Source organism: Lactuca serriola, chromosome 4, assembly GCF_051521515.1.
Source record: "Lactuca serriola cultivar US96UC23 chromosome 4, Lser_US96UC23_V15, whole genome shotgun sequence".
Lineage (NCBI taxonomy): Eukaryota > Viridiplantae > Streptophyta > Magnoliopsida > Asterales > Asteraceae > Lactuca > Lactuca serriola.
This window is the reverse complement of record NC_136411.1, coordinates 300,975,433-300,998,353: the sequence shown is the minus strand read 5'-3', so window position 1 is coordinate 300,998,353 and position 22,921 is coordinate 300,975,433.

The window sequence follows — 22,921 nt, the reverse complement described above, 5'->3', positions numbered from 1 at the left end:
AAGTTCTTCAAGGTCAATTTGCCTCCCACTGTCTCCTTGTCTTATAAATTCTCTCTCTCTAAAGACTCCTCTTCTTGCTACAAAGACCACGTTATCACTAGGTCTGTAGAAGAGGTAACCAAAGGACCTTTGTGGGTAGCCGATGAAAATACACCTCTCGCTTCGGGGTTCTAGCTTATCTTGAAACTCGCGCCTCACAAAAGCCTCGCAACCCCAAATCTTGATGTGGTCTAGTATAGGTACTTTACCAGTCCACATCTCGTGAGTAGTTTTGGCAACTTCTTTGTAGGGACTAGATTAAGAATATAGGCGGCAGTCTCTAAGGCATACCCCCATAATGAAATTGGTAGCGAAGCTCGACTCATCATGGAACGAACCATATCCAACAATGTTCGATTACGCCTCTCAACCACACAATTCAACTGCGGTGTCCTGGGAGGTGTCAATTGTGAGACAATCCCACATTCCCTAAGATAGTCGAGGAACTCTGAACTAAGATACTCACCACCTCGATCGGATCGAAGCATCTTAATGTTCCTGCCCAATTGATTCTCGACTTCCTGTTTAAATTCCTTAAACCTTTCGAAAGTCTCTGACTTATGCTTGATTAAGTAGACATATCCATATCTACTATAATCATCAGTAAAAGTCAAATAATAACGATTAGCATCCCTTGTGGCATGTTTGAATGGTCCACACACATCCGGGTGTACAAGGTCCAACAAACCTTCACCCCTCTCACAAGAACCTGTGAAGGGTGACTTTGTCATTTTTCCAAGTAAGCATGATTCGCAACTATCATCAGACTTTAGGTCAAATGACTCCAAGACTCTATCCTTTTGGAGTTGGCCTACGCGTTTCTTGCTTATATGTCCAAGACGACAATGCCATAGTGATGCTTTATCCAAGTTATTATTATTAACAGAATCAACACACAATACATTATTTCCTAAGTTATCAACCACATATACAGTTTCATACACGCCATCACAAGGTACTGCTTTAAAATAAAGAACATTATTAAAGAAAGCATTAATCGAACCAACTTCATTATCAAATGAAAAGGTGAAACCTTGTTTATACAATGCATGAAAGGAAATAATATTTCTTGCCATTTCTGGCGAATAACAACATTTATTCAAATCTAAACTAAACCCACTACTTAGCGATAAAGTATAAACTCCAATCTTGGTGACAGGTGAAGCTTTCCTGTTTCCCATGATCAAGTTTATCCTTCCTTGCTCCACATTCTCACTTCTTCTTAGTCCCTGCAAATTAGAACAGATATGAATACCACAACCGGTATCAAGGACCCACGAATTAGAATGGGGTGAGTTATTAGATAAGATAGTGTAAGTACCTGCATGGTTGGGTTTAACTTTCCCATCCTTCACATCTTGTTGGTACTTTGGGCAGTTCTGCTTCCAATGTGCCTTTTCATGGCAATAGAAGCATTATGCCTCTTTTGGGTCAGAAGAAGGAGTGATGAAACCTTTCTTGGTTCCACTTGAAGAAGATCCATCAAGGGTCCTAACCTTGGTACCCTTCGAAGAACTCTTTCTCTTCTTCCCTCGTCCTTTCCCGATTACCAAGACAGGGGCGGAGTTGGTAGGAGTAGGAGTAGTAACAACCGCCTTACCCTTAAGACCACTTTTTGTGGTCTTTAAGAGTCCTTGAAGTATGCTGAGTGTGACCTCTTCCTTTTTCATGTGGTATTTCATGCGGAATTGATCATAACATGAAGGTAAGGAGTGCAAAATAATATCTATTGCTAGCTCCTCGGGGAAGTTCACATTAAGGTTCAGCAAGGGGTCCACAAATCTTTGCATTTTCTGCATGTGGCACGTGATGGGTTCTCCATCCTTCATTCGGGTTGTTATCATGGAGGAGATGATTTCATACCTCTCTTGTCGTGCACTTTGATGGTATCTTTCCATCAAATCTTGGTGCATTTTAAAAGGGTAGTAGTCCTCATAGGACTTTTGGAGATCGCCTTTCATAGTGGCCATCATGATGCATGCCACCTTGGTGGCATCCCTTTCATGTGCCATAAAGTCAGCGATCTCTTGAGGAGTAGAAACCGTCTCGTCAATCTCCTTAAGCTCCTTATCGAGGACATATTCTTTGTCCTCGTAGCGGGTAATCATTCGGATGTTTCTGATCCATTCATTAAAGTTGGATCCATCAAAAGTGACTTTCCCACACAAGTTCATAAGAGAAAAGGAGCCATTAGGATTAGAGCCAGAAGCAGCAGCGTTTGCAGACATCTGAAAAGAAGAAAAGTTTAGTTTAGATATAGAGATAGTCCTTAATAAAACACCCAAATGTAGTATTAAGGCTAGGACCCAATCACAATATATTATACTTAGAAGAGGTATGTCGTAATCTAAGTAATAACATATTTGAAAGGTAGGTGAATGACGATTCACCAATTTCCACCAAAGTCAAAATATTAAAAAAAAATATTTAATTTGGTTTTTTAGAAACTCCTAGATTCTTTTGAGATTCAATGAGCTTTTCAAAGGCATGTTTCAATCTCGAGTGTGCCCTCCAAGTTTTGTGACTGGGATGCCAAGGATCACAAAACGAGGTGTGAAGTAACCATGCAACTTACTTGGTACCCTTAATAAATTACCCCTCAATCGATGTGCCGGTTAACCACACACGCTCCATCGATACTCTGATAAATATTAAGTCACCCTTTACCTACCTTGTTAAGTCCAAATTTGTGTGCCGGTTAACCACACACGTTCCACTAACGACTTAGACAAAGTGTAAAGTGTAATTTCATGGATTAGCACCTTATTCACATTTTTCCTAACGTAACTAAGATTGGGAATTTAATAAAACATTTGGTTACTTTATAATATTCATCATACTTTTAATGAGAATTTATAAGTCCTTGTCTTACCCGTTCGGCTAACGACCCTCCACCATCATGCAAGCGGTGGGTGAGAGTGGACACCCATTAAGTTACCATGTTATAGGCAACAACCTTATACCCACCTTATAGACCGGCTTCGTGAATGAGGCGTACTAGCGGTAAGACGACTTTAATCTTATACATATATATATTATTATTAACTTATAATATTATAAGTATAAGGGTTGAATTTTAACTTTTAAAATTCTAAGGGTTGGAACTAAAGTTTTAATCAAGACTTTACTTGTTCCAAAACTTGAGGGAAAGTTTTGTAAACTTTCAAAACTTTTCATTTCTTGTAACTTATGAGTTTATTAGGGTATTAAAATGAAGACTCTTCATTTTTATAACCCATGTGTTCTTTTAATGGTTTTAAAAACAGAGTGACTTTTGGTTTTCCATAACTTGAGGACAAGTTATGGACTCCATTAAAACACATAATGATCATGAATTAATCTACCACATAGGTTACAAATAATTCCTATGATCATCTAAACATCATAAGATCAAGAACATGAATATGAACACTTTCATGAATCAAAAATTACACTTAAAATCTTGTAATTTTGACAACTTGTTGTTGTAAATGGATTACATTTATCTATTACATGTTTCTAAAACTATCTAATCTAATCTAATATCATCTCTCAGTCCAATACTCCTAGTATGCTGCAAATGCTTAAGCCTACTCAGTCCCTTCGTAAGCGGATCTGCTGGGTTATCTTCTGATGATATCCTCCTGACCACGAGTTGTCCTTCTTCTACTCGATGTCTAATAAAATGATATTTTATGCCGATATGACGAGATCTACCATGATCCCTCAGTTCCTTGGTCAAGGCAACCACTCCTTCATTATCACAGAAAATTTCCATAGGCTCCTTTATTGCAGGCACAACTCCAAGATCACCAATGAAGTTCTTCAACCATATTGCCTCCTTCAACACTTCGCTCGCTGCAATATACTCTGATTCGCACGTTGAATCAGCTACGGTTTCCTGCTTGGAACTCTTCCAAGTTACTGCTCCTCCATTAAGGGTAAACACCCAGCCCGACTACGAACGGAAGTTGTCCCTATCGGTCTGAGAGCTGGCGTCACTATACCCTCGCATCTTCAAGTCATCACTTCCCCCGAGGACTAAAAACCATTCCTTGGTCCTCCGAAGGTACTTAAGGATATTCTTGACTGCAATCCAATTGGCTCTGCCAGGGTTCCCTTGATATCTACTAACCATGCTCAAAGCAAAGGCTACATCAGGGCGAGTACAAGTCATAGCATACATGATTGAGCCAACTACGGAAGCGTATGGTACTCGGCTCATTTCTGCTATTTCGGCTTCGGTACTCGGACTTTGAGTCTTACTCAACATGGCATTACTTTGTATCGGTAATTCTCCCTTCTTCGAATTTTCCATACTAAAACGTTTTAGTACTTTATCCAAGTAAGTGTTCTGACTAAGTCCTATTAGTCTCTTACTTCGTTCTCTCACTATCCTTATTCCCAAAATATAGGAAGCCTCTCTGAGGTCCTTCATAGCAAAGCACTTCCTGAGCCAGGACTTAACCTCCTGAAGTGTCGGGACGTCGTTTCCTATGAGTAGTATGTCATGGACATACAGAACAAGGAAGCTGACTATACTCCCACTGGCTTTGACATATACACATGATTCATCTTCGCTTCGTACAAATCCAAACTCTTTGACTTTCTCATCGAAGCAAAGATTCCATCTGTGAGACGCTTGCTTAAGTCCATAAATGGACTTCTCAAGCTTACACACTCTATTTGGATGCTTCAGATCAACAAAACCCTCTGGCTGAGCCATGTAAACATCCTCAGCCAACTTCCCATTAAGGAAAGCAGTCTTGACATCCATTTGCCAAATCTCATAATCATGAAATGCGACAATAGCTAGCATCACTCTAATAGACTTTATCTTCGCAACTGGTGAGAAGGTCTCATCATAGTCAACTCCGGGAGTTTGAGTAAAGCCCCTCGTAACCAATCGCGCTTTAATGTGTGTACATTTCCATCCACGTCAGTCTTCTTCTTGAAGATCCATTTGCACCCAACGGTCTTACGTCTGGGCACATTATCAACCAAATTCCAAACTTGGTTGTCATACATGGATTGGATCTCGTTGTCCATCGCCTCTTTCCATTTTGCATACTTCGGGCCTACCATGGCTTCCTTATAGCTATTAGGTTCATCTAGATTTATTAGTGTACCATCACTAATATACGTGTCCCCTTCGGTAGTAATATGAAAACCATAAAACTGGGGTTGAACTCTAACTCTTTCGGAACGTATAAGAGGTAAGGACTCGTTAATTGGTTCAACTGGAGTTTCCTCCTCGGGTTGAGCGCCAGCGGTAGAGGTTCCTTCATCAATCGATTCTTGAATCTCTTCAAGCTCGATTTGCCTCCCACTGTCTCCTTGGCTTATGAGTGCTTGCCCTCGGAAACCCCTCTCCTCACAACGAAGGCAACATTTTCATCCGGTCTATAGAAGAGATATCCAAAGGATTTCTGCGGGTAGCCGATGAAAATACATCGCTCACTACGAGGTTCGAGCTTGTCGTGAGTATCTCGTCTTACGAAAGCCTCGCAAACCCAAACCTTGATATGTGCCAACGAGGGAGCTTTCCCTGTCCACATCTCGTGAGGTGTTTTGGCAACCTTCTTAGTAGGGACTCGGTTAAGGATATGGGCGGCAGTCTTTAAGGCATACCCCCAAAATAAGATAGGTAGTGAAGCACGACTCACCATGGAACGAACCATGTCCAACAAGGTTTGATTACGCCTCTCAGCCACACAGTTTAACTGCGGTGTCCTAGGTGGCGTCAATTGCAAAACTATTCCACATTCTTTGAGATAGTCGTGGAATTCAAGACTTAGGTACTCTCCTCCTCGATCGGATCGAAGCATCTTGATTTTCCTGCCCAATTGATTCTCCACTTCTTGTTTAAACTCTTTGAACTTTTCCAAGGTTTCTGACTTGTATTTGCTGAAGTAGATATACCCATATCTACTATAGTCATCGGTGAAATTCACATAGAAGCGGTTCACATCCCTTGTCGTGGATCTAAAGGGCCCACACACATCGGTGTGTATGGGATCCAATAGACCCTCACCCCTTTCACAAGTGCCAGTGAAGGGTGACTTGGTCATCTTTCCATGTAAACAAGACTCACAGACTTCATTGTCCCTAAGGTCAAATGACTCTAACACTCCATCCTTTTGGAATTGGGCTATGCGCTTCTTGTTAACATGTCCAAGACGACAATGCCACAAGCATGCTTTATCCATACTATTGGAAGAATCCACACACGATACATCATTTCCTAGGTTATCTACGACCATAACAGTTTCATAAATTCCATTACAAGGCAATGCTTCAAAATATAAAACACCATTTAGATAAGCATAAATAGAACCTTTCTCATTATCAAACAAATATCTAAATCCTTGTCTAAACAAACCATGAAATGAAATGATGTTTCTTGCCATATCTGGCGAATAGCAACAATTATTTAAATCTAAACTTAATCCATTACTAAGCGCTAGAGAATCCACTCCAATCTTGGTGACATGCGACGGTCTTTTGATCCCCATGATTAGATTTATTCTTCCACGCTCCACATCCATATCTCTTCTTAGTCCCTGCAAACTAGAACATATGTGAAAACCACATCATGTATTAAGAACCCAAGAAATAGTATGTGATGAATAATTAGACTTAATTGTGTAAATACTTGCGAAAGATGGCTTGATCTTCCCATCCTTGATAGCTTGCAGATATTCCGAGCAACCTCTCTTCCAATGCCCTATTTTGTGGCAGTGGTGGCACTCTGCCTCCTTTGGGTTAGAGTTGGGCTTAGCAGAACCAAATTTGGTTCCACTAGAAGAGGTACCATCTTGGGATTTTCCCTTGTGGTGGCTCTTGGAAGGAGCCTTCCTCTTCTTGCCCCTCCCTTGCCCAATGGCCAAAATAGGAGCAGCGATTGGAGTGGGAGTTGATGCAACAGACTTGTCCTTGAGATTTCTCTCAGCAGTCCTAAGCAATCATTGAAGCTTGCTCAAGGTGACCTCTTCCTTATTCATGTGGTAGGTCATGCAGAACTAGTTGTAGTAGGGAGGCAAGGAGTGAAGGATAATGTCAATTGCTAGCTCTTCATCGAAGTTAACAATTCAACTTCAGCAGGCGATTAATATATCTCTTCATCTTTTGCAAATGAGCGGTAAGAGACTCACCATTACCCATTTTGGCAGTGATCATCGAAGTGATGATCTCATACTTTTCTTGCGTCGCACTTTGGTGGTACCGGTCCACCAAGTCTTGATGCATCTCATAGGGATAGTAATCCTCGTAGGACTTCTGAATTTCAGCAGTCATGGTCGCCAGCATGATGCAATGGACTTTCGTAGCATCACGCTCATGGGCCTCAAAGGCAATGATCTCTTCGGGAGTAGCAGTGTTGATGTTCACCTCCTTCAGCTCCTTATCGGGGACATACTCTTTGTCCTCGTAACGAGTGACCATTCGGATGTTACGGATCCAATCATTGAAATTGGACCCATCAAAGATCACTCTCCCACACAAATTCATGAGTGAGAACGAGTCGGAGGAGTTCGAGCTGGAAGCATTGTTGTTGTTTGAGTTCGACATCCGAAATAGAAAAGAACAAAGTTGATTAGAAATGAATCCCTAATTAAACACCTAAAATGAGAAATTAGGGCTGGGATCCAACAACATTATTTACACATTAGAAAAGGGATGCCGTAATTTAACAGGAAAATAATTTGAAGGTAAGTGAATGACGATTCACTAATTCTCCACCATGAAAAACATAAAAGGCTTTAAGTTTTAAATGTATTGAAAATTCCTAGGTTCCTTTGAGATTCATTGAGCTTTTCAATGGCATGTTTAAATCTCGATATGCCCCTCAAGTTTGTGACTGGGATGCCGAGGATCATAAAGTGGGTGTCAATAACCATGTAAATGTACATGGTGCCCTCATTTTTATAGTCACCTATTCGATGTGCCGATTAACCACACATGCTCCATCGAACTATGACAAACATGAGTCACCCTTTTCCACCTTTTCTTAGAACCAATTAGTGTGCCGGTTAACCACACATGCTCCACTAACTTCTTAGCAAGGGTACAAAGTGTAATTTCATGGGATTGCATCAATTCACTTTGCCTAAAGTAACTAAGATTGGGAATTTTGTAAAAACGTTTAGTTACTTTGTATAGATTCATTATACTTTTAATGATGAAAGGGTTTGCCCTATCCTACCCGTTCGACTAACGACCCTCCACCAATCAAGTAAGTGGTGGGTGAGAGTGGACACCCATTAAATGACCATTTTATAGGCCATAACCTTATACCCCCCTTATAGATCGGCTTCGTGAATGAGACCTACTAACGGTAAGACTAGCATTTAAGTTATACATATATAAATATTAATCTTTTAATATTATAAAGTGTAAGGTTGAATTTTAAACTTATAAAATTCTAGGGTTTGAAATTTAAATAATTTAAATTAAACTTTTTAAGAAAAGAAATTTAAATTTCAAAACTTGAGGACAAGTTTTGAACTTTTCAAAACATAAAGGACCAAATAGCAAATAATTCAAAATTAAACAACTAATTTAGTGATTATCTATATTTCACCTAATCCATTTTATTCGCAAGATAATTTACCAAATAATTTAAATAATCATCTTTTATCATATAAGGAAAGTATTATTCAAATAATTAGAAATCATCTTTTGTTTTGGAAAGGATAATCATAAATAAACAATAAAATTCGGATTTTATAACTTAGAAACGATTTAGGCAATTATCCTTAAGCAAAAACAACATAAAATCTGGAAATATCTTCTGCCTGAATCCCGGACTCGCCGAGTCACTACCTGGACTCGTCGAGTTAGGCTGACTCGCCGAGTCTAGATACTGACTCGCCACTTCATTTTTGAATTCTTTGAACTTTTCAAATGTTTCTGAATTTTGCTTGATTAAGTAAATATACCCATATCTACTATAGTCATCGGTAAAAGTCACATAGCAGCAGTTCCCATCCTTCGTGGTTGATCTAAAGGGTCCACATACATCGATATGTATGAGGTCCAATAAACCCTCACCCCTTTCACATGTGCTAGTGAAGGGTGACTTGGTCATCTTTCCAAGTAAACAAGACTCGAATGTGTCATCTTCCCTAGGGTCGAATGACTCCAACACTCCATCCTTTTGGAGTTGGGCTATGCGCTTCTTGTTGACATGTCCAAAACGACAATGCCACAAGGATGCTCTATCCATACTATTGGAAGAATCCATGCATAAAACATCATTTCCTAGGTTATCTACAATCATAACAGTTTCATAAATTCCATTACATGGCATTGCTTCAAAATATAAGACACCATTTAGATAAGCATAAATTGAACCATTCTCATTATTAAAAGAAAATCTAAATCCTTGTCTAAACAAACCATGAAACGAAATGATGTTTCTTGCCATTTCTGGCGAGTAGCAACAATTATTCAAATCTAAACATAATTCATTACTAAGCACTAGAGAATACACTCCAATCTTGGTCACAGGCGACGATCTTCTGTTCCCCATGATTAGATTTATTCTTCCACACTCCACATCCCTATTTCTTCTTAGTCCCTGCAATTCAGAACAAATGTGGTAACCACACCCGGTATCGAGGACCCAAGAAATAGCATGAGATGAATCATTAGACTTAATTGTGTAAATACCTGTGAAAGACGGCTTGAACTTTCCTTCCCTGATAGCTTGCAGGTATTCTGAGCAGCTTCTCTTCCAATGCCCTATTTTGTGGCAATGGTGGCACTCTGCCTCCTCTGGGTTAGGGTTGGGCTTAGCAGGATCAACTTTGGTCCCACTAGAAGAGGAACCATCTCGGGACTTTCCCTTGCGGCGGATCTTAGATGGAGCCTTCCTCTTCTTGCCCCTTCCCTGCCCAATAGCCAAAATAGAAGCAACGGGTGGATTGGGAGTGGGTGCAACAGACTTGTCCTTGAGGTTGCTCTCAACAACCCTAAGGAAACCTTGGAGCTTACTTAGGGTGACCTCTTCTTTGTTCATGTGGTAGGTCATCCTAAATTGGTTGTAACACGGAGGCAAGGAATGAAGTACTATGTCGATAGCCAAATCTTCCCCAAAGTCGACATTCAACTTGCGAAGACGATCGACATACCTTTGCATCTTTTGCAAATTGTCACACCCCCGAACCAGACGGCGGAAACGTACGAGGGCTGTTGTGACTGAATTGAATACCATCACAGTGAATATACATGAAACATAACATCATTCATAACCATGCATTGAAATAGTACAACTGATAGTGTTTACATTTAGTACATTGTTTCATAACATTACATTCCCGAAAAGTAAATTGTTCGATACTTAATTAAACAAACAACAAGACATCACTGAGTACATTTTTCCCTTCGTTTTTACCTGTTACCTGAGAATACTAGTATTTTGAAAAAAACGTCAACATATGAAATGTTGGTGAGTTCATAAGTAATGTTTGAAATATAATGTTTTGTATTGTTTTGAAATCCACCAGAAAATCCGATATTTTCTGAAAAGAGTATCGTTTATAAAAAAAAGAGTGTGAAGATCCGTAAGTATGCTTGTTTGTTTCTAAAAAAAAATTGTTAGACTTGGCATGCATCTTGTAGGTGTATGACTTGAAAAACCCTAGGAAAACCCGATGTTTTCCCAATACTTTGAATTATGCGTTTTCTATTTTGTTATACCGTTGTAACGTGTGTATTCGATAATTCCAGGTGACGTTGGATTAATTATGGGTTGTGAATTGTTATAAACACACATTAATGAAAACGACTAGTTTACAACTATACAAACGATCCCTTAGGCGTCGTCTGTACTATTCACTTAATCCAATCACCCTAACTTCTCATAGCCCCACAACCGAGGATAAAAGAGAGCACAAAGCCCTCGATAATTCCATAAGTCGTTCAAGGCTATCGTGAATGCGAAGGGCCCTTGGCCCGACCCGCATTGGTGAATTCTTGACTTTACTGGTAGTACCAAAGGACCCTTGGGGCCCAACAGCACAAAAGCCATTGAAAGTCCTTTTACACGGAATTAAGTCATATTAGACCCAACAACATGTAAGCGAGTTTCCTTCGGGCCTAAAGATCATGTCATTGGGCTAGCTAGGCCCAACAAGCACGATTTGAAACTCTCGGGCCCAAAGATGGTGTATCGACGTCTGGTGAATTCCCACGTGTGTATTGACTTCCCGTAATTTTAGTGTGTGTATTGTAGTATCGTCGTGTATAGATTTCTGATTCAATATTGATTCGAGACCGAATCAATTCGTTTAGTAACGATTTTTGGTGTTCAAGGTGTATTATGTTTCGTCGGTAGTCGTGGTACTAGTATTTCATCATAATGGATTTATTGTTGAACACATTAGAATATTACTTTTTACAGCCCCTTTCTTATGGATAATTTACACTTTTGACCCTTTGTATAAAAGAATTTCCATTTTAGTCCTTAAACCATTTTCTTGACACTTTATTATCAAAACTTGTTGAAAAGGTATTTTTCAGCTCAATTTTGTTTGGAAAACAGTTTTAGTCCCTCAAAATGAAATTTTCTCAGCTGAAACCTCATTTTTCGCAACTTTTACACTTTTGGCCCAAAATAGAAAAATTTTGCATCTTTGGTCCTTTTTAAATATGAAAAGTATTTTTAACCCTTGAAATGGGCTTGGAGCACTAGTAGTCCCCTGTTTTACAGAAAAGTACAGTTTCAGCCCTTCAAATTTGAAAATCTCGCATATTGGGCTTTATTGGGCCGAAAAATTCATTTTTGGCCCGTTATGCTTAAAATTTTACATTTTAATCCTTCAAGAGAGTATATTTCCAGAAAATACTTTATTAAAACTGTTTTGTCTCATTTCAACCATCAGAATTCATATTTTGTCATTTTGGGCCCTTTAATTTTATGTTTTTAACATTTTGAGCCCAAAAATGGGTTTTTAGCCCAAAAATGTTCATATTAACCAACTTAGTTATTTTCCTAGAAATGATTTGTGTGTAATAATATGTTTTATATTTGTTTCATACAAACTAATGTAAATCTCGGTTTTAAGGACTTTTTGACTAGATCCAACACCACAATCTCATAAAAACATGAATATAAACATAGAAATCACACAAAGCATACATATACCCATAGATCTACACATTTGCTTGTATCCCCCCCCCCCCCACCACAAAACTCATAAAAACAGAAAAATAGGGGGTATGAAGCACACCTTGAGTTGTAGTTTCGGTTTTGAAGAGAGAAAAGAAGAAAATTTCGATCCTAGCAAGTCTTCTTGGTAGATCTCGAGTTTAGTGACTTCTAAGGTGCATGATCACAAGTTGGAATAGATTTAGAAGAGATTTTTGATGAAATGAAGTAGCTAGATCATGGATTAGTCATCAACTTACCTTAGATGATGTGTTTGTGGGAAAAACCTCCTTGAAAAGCTCTTGATTCTCGAAATTTTTGAAGGAGGGAGGAGATGTTCTTCAAGACTTAGAGAGAATGGAATGAATTTTTTTTTGTGAGTGTGTGTGTGTTGTTTTCGGCCAAGAGCAAGAAGAGAGGGGAGAGAGTGCATGGAAATATGAGTAAGGCTTGGATGCATGATGAATAATAGCCTAGTTACCCACAAAATAACAATGAGGTGGCTAGCATAAGTCAACCCTTCTTCTTGGGCTTGCCTTGGGCCGAGAATGGAGAGGAAAAAGATTTTTGGGCTTTATTGCCCCTGAGCCCATGCTAGAGTTAGGTTGAATGATTGTTGGCCCTATAAAATATAAGTGTGATTTTTATACTTTGTTGGGCTAGTTTAAGTTAATTATGGTTCATAATGGTTCAGAATATTTAATTCATTTCATTCTAGGCCCAATATGGCCCAAAATGTTGGAATAAATGAAAGTGGGTCCAATTAGAGCTCATTTAAGAGTTCTAAGTCCAAGATGGTCAAATTGGAAGCTTATTGGTTCATTGGGACGAATAAGGAAGTCCTAGACCAAAATGGACCTAAACAAGAACTTTTAGGGTTCCCAATTGCTTGTTGAGTATTTTGTAATGCTTGTATGATGTACTTGATTGCAATTTTGTTGTCACAGAGTAAGCATCATACATGCCCTTATGTTTTTGATTCATAATTTTACTTAAGTGTTGTAGTTACAAGGCAAAAAATTTCTAGTTGTGACACAAATGTACGGTTAGAGATTCTCCATGTCCCATTTTAGCAGAGATCATGTTAGTGAAGATCTCGTAACGCTCCTGCCTTGCGTTTTGATGGTATCTCTCCAATAAGTCTTGGTGCATTTCATATGGATACATGTCCTCATAGAACTTTTGGAATTCGGCGTTCATCGTGGCTATCATGATGCAATGAACCTTCGTCGCATCACGTTCATGAGTCTCAAAAGCAGTCATTTCAGCTGGAGTAGCGATTTTTGGATTGATGTTCTCGAGCTTCTCGTCAAGGACATACTCCTTGTCCTCGTAGTGAGCAATCGTGCGAATGTATCTTATCCATTCGCTAAAGTTCGTTCCATCGAAAGTCACCTTTTGGCAAAGTCTCATCAATGTGAATGAACTAGCAGCAGCGTTGTTCGCGTTCAACATCTACAAATAGAAAGGACAAAGATTGATTAGAATTTGAATCCCTAATTATCACCCAATATGAAAAATTAGGGCTAAGATCCAACAACAATATTTACACATTAGAAAAGGGATGCCGTAATCCAACATGCAAACAATTTGAAGGTAAGTGAATGACGATTCACTAATTCTCCACCATGAAAACCTAACTTTATGTTCTAAATGTATTGAAAATTTCTAGATTTCGATGAGATTCATTGAACCTTTCAATGGCATGTTTAAATCTCAATATGCCCCTCTCGTTTGTGACTGGGATGCCGAGGATCACAAAGTGGGTGTGAATAACCATGCAAATCTACACGGTGCCTTCATTGTAACAATCACCTATTCGATGTGCCGGTAAACCACACACGCTCCATCGAACTATGATAAACAATGAATCACCCTTTTCCACCTTTGCTTAGAACCAATTAGTGTGCCGGTAAACCACACACGCTCCACTAACTTCTTAGCAAGGGTGAAAGTGTAACTTCATGGGATTGCATCAATTCACTTTTCCTAAAGTAACTAGGATTGGGAATTTGAAAACATGTAGTTACTTTGTATTTAATATTATACTTTTAATGAGGAGATAGAGTTGCCCTATCCTACCCGTTCGGCTAACGATCCTCCACCGATCAAGCAAGCGGTGGGTGTGAGTGTACACCCATTAAGCGCCATTTTATAGGCAGCAACCTTATACCCACCTTATAGACCGGCTTCGTGAATGAGGCCTACTAACGGTAAGACTTGTATTTTAATTATACATACATATATATATATATATATATATATATATATATATATATATATATATATATATATTAATCTTGTAATATTATATTAGTATAGGGTTGAATTTTAAACTTGTAAAATTCTAGGGTTTGATATTTTAATTGTCTAAATTAAACTTTTAATCACAAAACATAAATTTCAAAACTTCAGGACCAGTTTTAAACTTTTCAAAACATAAGGGATCAAATAACAAATAATTTATATTAACATTTAATCACATAATTATCCATATTTGATTTATTTATTTGTTTCATGCAAAATAATTTACCAATTTAATTAAAATAATCAATCAATTTATCACATAAGGAAATTATTATTCAATTTATTAGTAAATATCTTCAATTAGGTCAAGGATGTACTCAAATATATGTTAAAATCGGATTTATATTGACCCATTAAGATAAAGGCAAGTTTCCATAAGATAAACAACAAGAAATCATGAAACTAGCTCCTTCTGACGCTCGAACTCGCCGAGTACCACAATGGACTCGCCGAGTTGAGGCCTACTCGCCGAGTACACTATGGTACTCGCTGAGTTCATCAGGCAGAAGGACAAAAACGATTTTGCAATCAACAATCAAGCAACCAATGCATCAATTCAATAGAAACCAATCAAGGCTCTGATACCACTGATGGGTTTGAGCCATAATAACATTCATATGTGCACATACAACCCTTAATGCTTGGACCTAGGTTTCTCTAATTGAACATGCAATGTATCCAAGACTTAGATTGATAGATCTAATGAAAACATTCATATCATAACACATGAAATCAGATCTGAAAGATTACCTTGAATTGCTTGCTTGAATCTTCTTGTCCTTGGAGCTTAGAGTCACAAATGTCACTCCTCTAATGGCTTACAAACACCAACTTAGCAAGATGATGATTAGAGAGAGAGAGAGGAGGGTGAGAAAATTCGGCCAGGGTTTCTCCAATACCAAGGTGTACCGATTTTCTTAACCCTAAGGGTCTATTTATACTAGTGAGCCTCCTAGGGTTTCACCCTTAAACCCTAATTGGATAACTTAGGCCCTAAGCAATCCAATCTCCTTATTGATAAGCCTTGGACGATTTCTAGGCCTTTCCTAACCCTAAAATCGTCCACTCCCTTATTCATAAGGAATCATAGCCCAAAGTACAACTATCATACAATTGACAGTTTATGCCCCTTTATTCAATTAATCTCTTTAAGTCACCAAATTAATTCCTAATTAATTTATGACTTATATTAATCAAATAACAATATAATTATTCCTTATATTATACTCATAATATATTAATAATATTTCTTCTCTCATTATCAATCATCCTGTCAAGTTGCTATGGTGAAGGCAACCCAAAAGGACCATGCACAATCGGGTCAAATACTTGCCAAATATAGTTGCAGCCTTAGACACTATTCCAACAATTAAGTTGTCCATTAGGGTTTTGGCAGAAACCCTAGCAGCCTACAGTATAAATAGGACCCTTGGGCTATGAAAATCGGCTACACTTAATCTCAAGAGAAACCCAAGGGCCGATTTTAGCATCCTCTCTTCTCTCTCATAATTGCCTTCTTGCTAGTTGGTGTTTGTAAGCCATTAGAGGAGTTACACTTGTGACTCGAAGCTCCAAGAAAAGAAGAATAAAGAAAGGATCAAGCAATCAACAAAAGGTAATCATCTAGATCTGATTTGTTATGTTATATTTCGAATTCATACTACTAGATCTAGGGTTTGCAGGTCTTGGATTCATTGCATGTACAATAGAGAAGCCTAGATCCAAGCATTAGGGTTTGCATGAGCACATAGGATGTTTATTTGTGGAAAACCCATCAGTGGTATCAGAGCCTTGATTGGTTTCTGTTGTATGTGATGCAATGCTTGTTTATCTGCTGAAATTCGTTTTTTCTGGCCTCTGCCCGACCCGACTCGGCGAGTCAGTATCTAGACTCGGCGAGTCAGCCTAACTCGACGAGTCCAGGTAGTGACTCGGCGAGTCCGGGATTCAGGCAGAAGATATTTCCAGATTTTATGTTGTTTTTGCTTAAGGATAATTGCCTAAATCGTTTCTAAGTTATAAAATCCGAATTTTATTGTTTATTTATGATTATCCTTTCCAAAACAAAAGATGATTTCTAATTATTTGAATAATACTTTCCTTATATGATAAAAGATGATTATTTAAATTATTTGGTAAATTATCTTGCGAATAAAATGGATTAGGTGAAATATAGATAATCACTAAATTAGTTGTTTAATTTTGAATTATTTGCTATTTGGTCCTTTATGTTTTGAAAAGTTCAAAACTTGTCCTCAAGTTTTGAAATTTAAATTTCTTTTCTTAAAAAGTTTAATTTAAATTATTTAAATTTCAAACCCTAGAATTTTATAAGTTTAAAATTCAACCTTACACTTTATAATATTAAAAGATTAATATTTATATATGTATAACTTAAATGCTAGTCTTACCGTTAGTAGGTCTCATTCACGAAGCCGATCTATAAGGGGGGTATAAGGTTATGGCCTATAAAATGGTCATTTAATGGGTGTCCACTCTCACCCACCACTTACTTGATTGGTGGAGGGTCGTTAGTCGAACGGGTAGGATAGGGCAAACCCTTTCATCATTAAAAGTATAATGAATCTATACAAAGTAACTAAACGTTTTTACAAAATTCCCAATCTTAGTTACTTTAGGCAAAGTGAATTGATGCAATCCCATGAAATTACACTTTGTACCCTTGCTAAGAAGTTAGTGGAGCATGTGTGGTTAACCGGCACACTAATTGGTTCTAAGAAAAGGTGGAAAAGGGTGACTCATGTTTGTCATAGTTCGATGGAGCATGTGTGGTTAATCGGCACATCGAATAGGTGACTATAAAAATGAGGGCACCATGTACATTTACATGGTTATTGACACCCACTTTATGATCCTCGGCATCCCAGTCACAAACTTGAGGGGCATATCGAGATTTAAACATGCCATTGAAAAGCTCAATGAATCTCAAAGGAACCTAGGAATTTTCAATACATTTAAAACTTAAAGCCTTTTATGTTTTTCATGGTGGAGAATTAGTGAATCGTCATTCACTTACCTTCAAATTATTTTCCTGTTAAATTACGGCATCCCTTTTCTAATGTGTAAATAATGTTGTTGGATCCCAGCCCTAATTTCTCATTTTAGGTGTTTAATTAGGGATTCATTTCTAATCAACTTTGTTCTTTTCTATTTCGGATGTCGAACTCAAACAACAACAATGCTTCCAGCTCGAACTCCTCCGACTCGTTCTCACTCATGAATTTGTGTGGGAGAGTGATCTTTGATGGGTCCAATTTCAATGATTGGATCCGTAACATCCGAATGGTCACTCGTTACGAGGACAAAGAGTATGTCCCCGATAAGGAGCTGAAGGAGGTGAACATCAACACTGCTACTCCCGAAGAGATCGTTGCCTTTGAGGCCCATGAGCGTGATGCTACGAAAGTCCATTGCATCATGCTGGCGACCATGACTGCTGAAATTCAGAAGTCCTACGAGGATTACTATCCCTATGAGATGCATCAAGACTTGGTGGACCGGTACCACCAAAGTGCGACGCAAGAAAAGTATGAGATCATCACTTCGATGATCACTGCCAAAATGGGTAATGGTGAGTCTCTTACCGCTCATTTGCAAAAGATGAAGAGATATATTAATCGCCTGCTGAAGTTGAATTGTTAACTTCGATGAAGAGCTAGCAATTGACATTATCCTTCACTCCTTGCCTCCCTACTACAACTAGTTCTGCATGACCTACCACATGAATAAGGAAGAGGTCACCTTGAGCAAGCTTCAATGATTGCTTAGGACTGCTGAGAGAAATCTCAAGGACAAGTCTGTTGCATCAACTCCCACTCCAATCGCTGCTCCTATTTTGGCCATTGGGCAAGGGAGGGGCAAGAAGAGGAAGGCTCCTTCCAAGAGCCACCACAAGGGAAAATCCCAAGATGGTACCTCTTCTAGTGGAACCAAATTTGGTTCTGCTAAGCCCAACTCTAACCCAAAGGAGGCAGAGTGCCACCACTGCCACAAAATAGGGCATTGGAAGAGAGGTTGCTCGGAATATCTGCAAGCTATCAAGGATGGGAAGATCAAGCCATCTTTCGCAAGTATTTACACAATTAAGTCTAATTATTCATCACATACTATTTCTTGGGTTCTTAATACATGATGTGGTTTTCACATATGTTCTAATTTGCAGGGACTAAGAAGAGATATGGATGTGGAGCGTGGAAGAATAAATCTAATCATGGGGATCAAAAGACCGTCGCCTGTCACCAAGATTGGAGTGGATTCTCTAGCGCTTAGTAATGGATTAAGTTTAGATTTAAATAATTGTTGCTATTCGCCAGATATGGCAAGAAACATCATTTCATTTCATGGTTTGTTTAGACAACGATTTAGATATTTGTTTGATAATGAGAAAGGTTCTATTTATGCTTATCTAAATGGTGTTTTATATTTTGAAGCATTGCCTTGTAATGGAATTTATGAAACTGTTATGGTCGTAGATAACCTAGGAAATGATGTATCGTGTGTGGATTCTTCCAATAGTATGGATAAAGCATGCTTGTGGCATTGTCGTCTTGGACATGTTAACAAGAAGCGCATAGCCCAATTCCAAAAGGATGGAGTGTTAGAGTCATTTGACCTTAGGGACAATGAAGTCTGTGAGTCTTGTTTACATGGAAAGATGACCAAGTCACCCTTCACTGGCACTTGTGAAAGGGGTGAGGGTCTATTGGATCCCATACACACCGATGTGTGTGGGCCCTTTAGATCCACGACAAGGGATGTGAACCGCTTCTATGTGAATTTCACCGATGACTATAGTAGATATGGGTATATCTACTTCAGCAAATACAAGTCAGAAACCTTGGAAAAGTTCAAAGAGTTTAAACAAGAAGTGGAGAATCAATTGGGCAGGAAAATCAAGATGCTTCGATCCGATCAAGGAGGAGAGTACCTAAGTCTTGAATTCCACGACTACCTCAAGGAATGCAGAATAGTTTTGCAATTGACGCCACCTAGGACACCGCAGTTAAACGGTGTGGCTGAGAGGCGTAACCAAACCTTGTTGGACATGGTTCGTTCCATGGTGATTCGTGCTTCACTACCTATCTCATTCTGGGGGTATGCCTTACAGACTGCCGCCCATATCCTTAACTTAGTCCCTACGAATAAGGTTGCCAAAACACCTCACGAGATGTGGAAAGGGAAAGCTCCCTCATTGGCACATATCAATGTTTTGGGTTTCGAGGCTTTCGTAAGACGAGAAACTCACGAAAAGCTCGAACCTCGTAGTGAGCGATGTATTTTCATCGGCTACCCGCATAAATCCTTTGCATATCTCTTTTATAGACCGAGTGACAATGTTGTCTTTGTTGCGAGGAGAGGGGTTTTCTGAGAGCGAGAACTCATAAGCCAAGGAGACAGTAGGAGGCAAATCGATCTTGAAGAGAATCGAGAGCCGAGCGATGAAGGAACCTCTAACGCTGGCGCTCAACCCGAGGAGGAAACTCCGATTGAACCAATTGACGAGTCCTTACCTCTTAGACATTACGATAGAGTTAGGGTTCAACCTCAGTTTTATGGTTTTCATATTACTATGGAAGGGGATACGTTCATTAACGATGGTACGCTAGTGAATTTTGACGAACCTAACAGCTATAAGGAAGCCATGGCAGGCCCGGAGTCTGCAAAATGGAAAGAGGCGATGGACAGCGAGATTTAGTCCATGTGTGACAACCAAGTTTGGAATTGGTTGACCATGTGCCCGGACGTAAGACGGTTGGGTGCAAGTGGATCTGCAAGAAGAAGACCGAAGTGGATGGGAATCCGCACACATATAAGGCGTGATTGGTTGCGAAGGGTTTCACTCAAACTCCCAGAGTTAATTATGATGAAACTTTCTCGCCAGTTGCTAAGATAAAGTCTATTAGGGTGGTGTTGGCCATTGTTGCATTTCATGATTATGAAATATGGCAAATGGATGTCAAAACCGCTTTCCTTAATGGGAAGTTGGCTGAGGACGTTTACATTGCTCAGCCAGAGGGTTTTGTCAATGCGAAGCATCGCAATAGAGTGTGTAAGCTTGAGAAGTCCATTTATGGACTTAAGCAAGTGTCTCGCAGATAGAATCTTTGCTTCGATGAGAAAGTCAAAGAGTTTGGGTTTATACGAAGCGAGGATGAATCATGTGTATATGTCAAAGCCAGTGGGAGTATAGTTAGCTTCCTCGTATTCTATGCCGATGAGATACTACTCATAGGAAACAACATCCCGACACTGCAGGAAGTTAATTCCTGGCTCGGGAAGTGCTTCGCTATGAAGTACCTCGAAGAGGCTTCCTGTATTTTGGGAATACGGATAGTAAGAGACCGAAGTAAGAGACTAATAGGACTTAGTCAAAATACTTACTTGGACAAAGTACTAAAACATTTTAGTATAGAGAACTCAAAGAAGGGAGAGTTACCAATCCAAAGTAATGCCAAGTTGAGTAAGACTCAATGCCCGAGTACCGAAGTCGAGATAGCAGAAATGAGCCGAGTACCATACGCTTCCGCAGTTGGCTCGATTATGTATGCTATGACTTGTACTCGCCCTGATGTAGCCTTCGCTTTGAGCATGGTCAGCAGATATCAAGGGAATCCTGGCAGAGCGCATTGGACCGCAGTCAAGAACATTCTTATGTACCTTTGGAGGACCACTGAATGGTAATTAGTCCTTAATGGGAGTGATGAGTTAAAGGTGTAAGGGTATAGTTGATGGGTTTTGAGCATTCTAACACTTCCTAAGTGTACATGCAACCCTAATAAACCTTGGATCTATGTTTGTCTAAGATACATGCAAATAATTATTTTTCCAAGGTTCATATCCTAACTAGCATGGCATGGGGAACATGAATCAAATAAAGCTAGTAGAAATACTTACCTTGTAGTAGTAGTTGATTTCTTGGAGTTTTAGAGCCTAGCACCAATAGTGTGAATGCCTCAAATGGAAATCACAAATCACCACAAACTTGGAACTTGGAGAGAATAGTCACTACTATCTTGAAATTGGCCCTCTTGCTTTACTCACCTCAACTAGTATGATTTCAAGAACTAAAGCCTCCTTTATATAGTGTGGTGGATTAGGGTTACATCCATGTAAACCCTAATACCCATGTCTCTTCATTTCCATGAGATCCATGGGTTAAAGTCTCCATGGAGTATCCATGGACTTTCCATGCAAGCCTAGTCCATTCCAAATAAGCATTAGCCCACACACTATATAAATATAGAAGCCCATATTTAATTAGTAATATCTTTGATCTCTAAATTAATCCTACATTAATTATAGATCAATACTAATTAAATAATATGATCTTATATTAATATATTAGAACTTATAATATATTAATAAATCATAACTTGTACTATCCTCAAAAGATTATCCATAAATTGTTCGGGTGAAGTGAAACCCAAATGGACCATGCCGGGGGGTCGGGTCAAGTAAATACCAAATATAGTTATGGACTTAGACACTATATGCAACAGTCTCCCACTCGGATAAGTCTAATAACTATAGTTGCAAGTATGACTTCAGGAGCCAATCAGCAATCGTAGCTCTTTAAACTCTGTTGAACTAGAACGCGCCATTTTAGATAAGTCATCATATAATCCTCTGTTCTAGATATCAGTCGGACAAATACATGGAACATGGTCTTACTTATTGTCCAGCATTTGTTTCCCGATTTCCGATTTGTTTGACATAGAACTTAACTGAACACATCAATTTAGTTCTGACCGGGCCCGGTACATAGTTCAAAACAAAATCATCGAGGGGCCTAGATATCGCTTCTAATCCTAGAAGGAACAGATAAACTTCATCTCATATGTTTGTTCTACCACTCATTGAATTACACACAAAAGCACGTTTTATAACATCGAGTTACCAATGTGTTTTCGTACAATCAATGCATAACCAACTCGTAAGTAACAAATCATATCTCTAGGTTTGGAGACATATATGATATTACCGTTTCACGATCACTCGATATAAAATTCCATGAAGTGATTCCAGTGAGCGTGGGTTGAGTCCAATGCTTAGAACTTATGAGCACTCATGATTGTTGTAGCCATGTCCAACACCTTAGACCTCTGCAACCAATCATGACAGTCTTGATTCATACCTACTTCCGACATATGGCCGACTGTGGAGGTTTGAATAATATTATATACCAAACATAATTATTCTGGAAGTCAAAACATGCAAACAAAATATAGTAAATGATCGACAAGAGATAGCAACACTTTACTCATAAATAAAACGCCTTTTATTCATCATCTAATGTCAATTACACTTTACAAATTTCATAATTTATCTAACTACTAAAACTTATATCATCCTTCAGCCCTATGCTACGAGCATGTTGGAGATGCTTAACCCTACTCAGACCCTTCGTGAGGGGATCTACTGCGT